Consider the following 6,691-nt stretch of genomic DNA (forward strand, 5'->3'; position numbering starts at 1 on the left):
CAGGGTCCTCACATCCAGCCTGGACTCTTATTCCCCAATTAAGCCGGCGCCCAGAGAGCATTGCTTGACCATAGACCTTTCTTCGGTAGTCAAACTTTCACAACCTAGAGAGTTATACTCGACCAGGGCAAAATCCAAATATAACCTTTGTTACATGTCTCTGATTATTACTACTGCAGACGCAGTCTTGATGCAATCCATTAGGTGGCATGTTCTACAGTCACCTCATCCTAAAGTCACAATCATAACATATATAAAAAGAAGTCATAAATAGACTATTCATAGGCAACATAATTTATTCGATTACATACTGAGAAATAAGAAATAAAGTTTAGTAATATCGGATAAAGCAAACATGCAAAATATCTGTAGAGATAATAATAATAGTATTAAAATAAATTATTTAGAATGTCGTAAATAACGATAATGATAATCATACATAAGCATTAAACATTAGATATCGCATGAAATCTAGACATGCCCAAGTATAACGATTACATGACTTTAACTCACAGTTTTGTCACATTCTGTAGTCTGCTCCTATACCTCGGGTGGAGCTGGCGGGATGGACGGATTATCTATTTATGAAAGCAGTCAGTTAATAGACATTCTAAAATTTCCCTAGGCCTACATCTCTAGATTAGACTGCCTAAAATTATTTTAGACTCGAGAATTCTGTAGAGAATTCTGCAGAACCTCCCCTAAATTACGAACATTTACCCCCAGTACAACGGGTCCAGAACCTACTAGAAACACTTTAAATATTCTGTAATTAATTAACAGGAATCGGGCCACTAAAACTGTATTATTTTTTCCGACTCCGCAACACACCACAATCACAATTAATTAAATCCAATTAATTTTACATTATTCATAATTGATAATTAATAGCAACAATATTTTTCTAAAATTACAAAATAATTTTTAGGATCTAAATAAAATTATACCGAGCTGAAATTTCAATATTTCGCGCGTTCAAAAAACACCGGGATTCGAAAGCCGGTCTTGCCAACAATGTTAGAATTTGAATTCAGAAGCACCTACGCTAAGCTCGAGTTGCAAGGAGTTCGAAAATGCAAGAGTTTCGATCGAAAACTTACCGGAAGGCACCAGATCGGGGCCGAAAAAGGGCTGCTCTGGTGAAGCTTGATTGAGGCTACTGATGAGGATTTCACGGCGAGGGAGCTCGGCTTAGAGGTTTTCGGAGGTGGGGAGCTAGAATCCAGCATCGGATGGCCGAAAGGAGGGCGGCAGGAGGCCGAAATGGTGACGGCAGCCCCTTTCTCCACGCGGATGTCGGTAGCAAGGGAGGGAGGAAGAGGAAGGTAGCGCAGCGGTGAGGAGGGGAAGGAGGAGAGCTAAGCAGCGGCGTTGGCTGCGCTGTTATTGGAGAAGGCATAAATCAGGAAGGGAGAGGGAGCTAGCATCAGGGAAGAAGGGGAGGGAAATGAGGAAGGGGAAGGAAAGAAAAGGGAAAGGAGGGGAGAAAAGGAAACAAAAAGAAGGAAAAGATTTTTTTTTTATATTATTATTTTCTTTTCTAGGTATTACAATCTTGAATGGTTGGCGAATATCGTCCCAGTCCCAAAGAAGGATGGAAAAGTAAGTATATATGTAGATTATCGGGACTTGAATAAGGTATTGCCCTAAGGAAGATATTCCCTTCCTCATATAGATGTGATAGTCAATAATGTTGCTTCAAGTGCGATGTACTCTTCAATCGATGAGTTCTCCGAATATAATCAGATCATGATGGCAGTAGCAAACAAGTTAAAGATGATGTTCATCATTGAATGGGCACGTACTGCAATCAAGTTATGCCTTTTGGACTAAAGAATGCAGGGGCAACTTATCAGAGAGCAGCCACTATCTTGTTTCACAACATGATGCACAAGGAAACAGAGGTGTATATAGATGATATGATGGTAAAGTTTGAAACAAGGGAAAGACATTTTAGGCTCTTGATAAACTTTTAGGATGAGTGGAAAGATATAACTTAAGGCTTAATCCAAAAAAGAGTGTATTTAGAGTAACATTAAGAAAGCTGCTACGAGGAATAAAGATCGATCCAAACAAGATAAAGGCTATTCAAGAGATGCCAACGTCAAAGACAGAGAAAAAGGTTAAAGGATTTTTAGGACGTTTCCAGTATATCAGAGTTCATTTTCAAACTCACAATGGCTTATGATCCTATTTTTAATATTTTGAGGAAAAACCAACATGTTATATAGAATGGGCATTGTCAAAAAGCCTTTGACAGAATTAAAGAATATCTAATAAAACTGGCGATATTGAAGATGCTGAAGGACAATAAGCCGTTGATTCTGTATTTGCCTTTAGAGGAAGAAGCCATGGTGGCAATGGTAGTGCAATGTGGGCCAAACGACATGGAGCATACAGTCTATTATCTCAATAAGAATTTGTAGTCTTATGAGTCAAAGTATAACCTCGTGTAGAAGACGTGTGATATGGGCTATAAGAAAATTAAGACATTATTTCCAATCTTATAGGGTGCAAGCAATTTCAAAAATAGACCCATTGAAGTATATGTTCGAAGCTTTGTCTCATACTAGGAAATTGACTAGATGGTTAGTGCTCCTAACAAATTTTGACATCAAGTACATCAAGATAGTCAATGGTAGGGCTGTAGCAAAATTCTTAGCTCAGAATGCAATCAAGGGAGATGAAACCTTGGGATCTGGAGTTTTCTGATGAAAATTTAGGGGCAATCGAGATTTAAGAATGGAAGGTGTACTTTGATGGAGCAGTGAATGCAAGAGGTATAGGATTAGGAGTAGTTCTGATCACGCCGGATGGAGAAATGCTGCCAATGGCCAAGAGATTGGACTTTAAAGTGACAAATAACATGGTGGAGTATGAAGCATGTTCATTTGGATTAGAAGTGGTTGTGCTAGTAGGAGCAAAGCAATTGATGGTCTATGAGAACTCCATGTTGGTGAATTCATGAGCCATTAAAGAGTGGAAAGTGAAAGAAGAGAGATCAAAGCTATATGTCAACTACCTCAAGACTTTGGTTCGTAACTTCTCCAAGTGCTCATTTATACACTTGCCACGAGATGAGAACCAAATGGCAAATGCATTGGCTACCTTATCATCTACGTAGCATTGGCTACCTTATCATCTATGTAGGATAACCCCTTACAGTTTCCGATGAAGCCATTAGTAATCATGAAATCAGGTGCGCCTTATTATTAGGGAGACCGAATAATGCAAGTCCAAATGGGACTAAAAGGGAAGCCTTAATTTCACGATCTCAAGAGATTTGTAGAGGACATAGAATATTCAGAGGAAGTGACTGCCAAGGAAAGGTATGCACTATGGATCCAGGCCAAGAACTAAATTAGCCATTAAGGAGTATTGTATAGAAGGAGACTTCGAGTGTCTAGCTCATATGTGTTACAAAAGTAGAAGTGCAGGTTGTAATGGAGGAGATGCATATAAGAGTATGTGGGCCTCACATGAGTAGTATAGTGTTAACTAGAGAGATTATACGTCAAGGTTATAACAGGTTGACAGTGGAAAAGGATTGTGCAACTTTGGTAAGAAATGTCATAACTGTTAGCTCTATAGTGACCTGAGTCACATTCCTCCAGCCAAAATTCACAACTTGACAAATATGTGGCTCTTTTACAGCTTGGGGAATTGACATCATCAAAGAGATAAAGCCTCCTTCGAACAGTCATAGGTACATAGTCAAGGAAATTGACTCCTTCTCTAAATGGGTTGAAGTTGAGTCTTCCGCTACTATGAGGACAAGGCAGATGGCTATGTTTATAAAGAGGAATCTAATATATAGGTATGAGGTCCTACACCACGTTGTGATAGATAACGACATGTAATTCATAGGTGAGATGATATATCTATTAGCGGAATACAAGATCAAACATTACAAGTCTTCTCCGTACAAACTTCAGGAAAATGGAGCAATGGAAGCAACATACAAGAACTTAAAGAAAATATTTTTAAAGATGGTATGTAATCACAATGACTGGTCATTTTGGTTACCCTTTGGGGATTTTCGACAATTGAGCGGACATTGTCAAGACAGACTCCATACTAGTTTATAAGACTAAAGCAGTCTTACATATGAATTGGAGTTGAAATCTTTGGGAGTTGTATTAGAGGCTGAAATACCATAATATCAATGGGTCGAGCAAAAATACCAGTAGTTACTTATGATTAGTGAAAGAAGGATGAAAGTCCTTTACCAGATGTAGTTGTATCAGAAATATATAGCTAGGGCAATCAATAAGAAAGTAAAGCTAGTGAAAATCAGAGTCGGTGATTTGATTTTGAAGCACACAAGACGTACTGCATTCGACCCAAGAGGGAAGTTGAAGCCTAATTAGGAAGGCACGTAAGACTTGGAAGGAAACGAGTTCTTTGAGCCAATTAACCTGGTTCGTCTCAAGAAATATTGTGTATAAAATAAAAACAAATAAGTAACAAAAAAAATAGCTTGTTGATTAGAAAGCCTGAAAAGGCTAGTCATGCAAAAATCAAGGTAATAAGAGAGTAAATAATCAGCTCAAAAATCTGAAAAGACTAGTTGATGACATGAGAAATCAAAATATTCCCATATGGACTTTTAATAAATGAGTAAATTATTTAGAATTTTATCAAACATATATATGTTGTTTATTACTCTATGCACTAACTAAAAGCAAAACTAAGCTAAAGCCCTAAGAAAAATAAATAAGATCTAAAAAAGAAGCATATTTTTATCTTTTCCTTCTTTTTACATCTGCATTCCTAGATTTAGCTGGTAGTTCTCGAGTTTTCTTAAATCTTGCAAATCCAGGAGAAGTGGTAATTTGAAGCTCGACCTAAGCTTTATAGTTGTCGTCCGTGGTCTATCGCCTTCAAAATCAAGATTGTGCTTTGTCTTGATGGGACTAGAGTCTCTCCATCTTATTTAAGAATTCTTGTCTTAATAGGAAACCTTTGAATTCAGGAGCGAATTTCAAAATCTATTACTTGTGCCCAAATTGACGGCAAGTCTTACAGGTGTGTAGAAGGTGGATGCCCGTAATCCAAGTAAAGGTACGCAGTCACCGTATACTATAAGCGTGACATGCTTGATTCTCCAGTAGGGGCAAGTCTAATAAATAAGTGTGTCTAGAATGCCCTTTATCCAAGAAATCTAGCCATCATGGCCTTATCGGTAGCAATTGATCAAACTTGCACATGCTTCATCTTATACTTGTCGATGTTCTGCAGGATGGTCAGCATCTGAAGCTTTTCGCGCAACCAAATCTAGGAAAAGGAAAAACAAAAACAAAAAAAGAGCTAAGTCGAAAACCCAAAAGGATAGCTTAGGTAAAAATAAACTTTGTCTAAGTTGAAAACCAAAAGGGAGGCTTAGGCAAAAATTAAGATATTAGCCTACTAAGTTGAAAATCTGAAAGGGTGGCTTAGGCAAAGATAATAAGAGAAAAGAGATTTGGTTACTTACTTGTAAGAGAATGAGGCCACCACCAAACCATTGATAGATTTCGTACATCTCTAAGCCAATGATGGTTTTAGCCAGGATGACTGGAACTGGATCTACTCCGTGCTCCGCTTGATCAATAATGCTAGTAATTATGATATCTCCCCATCCTTAAGGAGAAATCAGCAAGAATTGGGCATAAAGACAGATGCCTAGCATCCTAATCCAAGCAGGTGTTCCTCTTTCTTTCATCTCATAATAAGAGATCAATGAAGTTAGAGTAATGTACTCATTAATAAAATGTGAAAGTATCTTAGCAAGGGGCACATTGAATAGCTCTACCAATTTGCCAAGAAAAGGATCATTAAGCCTTAGCAAAGTAATTGGATGAGTAGAATCTATGGGGCCTCCAAGAATAGTAGATAACTCTTCAATCACGGGACATAGCTCCTACCTATTGAATCGAAAAACATGGTCTCTTGGGCACCAAAAGTTGACCGTAGAGTGAAGCTTTGAAGGAGAAAAGGTGGAATTTTCCAAGTTTGATCCATTCATTATCAGTTAGGATTTTGAGAAGAGTTTGGAGGGCTTTGGCATTTTCTTAAGTCATATTTTTTTTTAATTTTGAAGTATGAATGGCGTATGGGGAAGTGTGAGGGATGCACGTGTCACAACCAAATTTATTTATTTTTTTATTAATAATTAATATTCATTAGCGTGTCATTAAACATATCATTTGCATCATGATTACGTATGACCTATTTTATTATATTATGTGGTAGATAAATAAATTATTTAGTTACATATTGATTTAATTGAAAAGTAATGATTTTGGACTAAATTGGAAAGTTAGAAAGAAAGAGGATTAAATTGTAAAATTACCTATTTTTACACCAATTTACCACCTTCATTTCTTCATTTCTACACATGCATTTCCTATTTCCTCTTCTTCTTTACTCTCTCTTTCTTCTCCTTTTCTTCTTCAGACCTAGATTTCCTAATCAAACTCTACAAACTTTTAGTAAGTGAGAATCTAATTCTTCTTTTAAGTTTGAAAGATTTGGGCTTTCTTAATCAAGGGAAACAAAGATGAGTAATTTTAATTTCTTGGTTTTGCTGTAAATTAGGATTAATGATATGAAATTGTTGATGATTATGTGTTTTGGAATTGTTTAATTAAGAGTGAACATGCTATTACTTGTGATCTTGAAGCTGAAATTTCTAGGCATAATTTTTCAC

This window comes from Ricinus communis, chromosome 10 (genome assembly GCF_019578655.1).
Source record: "Ricinus communis isolate WT05 ecotype wild-type chromosome 10, ASM1957865v1, whole genome shotgun sequence".
Lineage (NCBI taxonomy): Eukaryota > Viridiplantae > Streptophyta > Magnoliopsida > Malpighiales > Euphorbiaceae > Ricinus > Ricinus communis.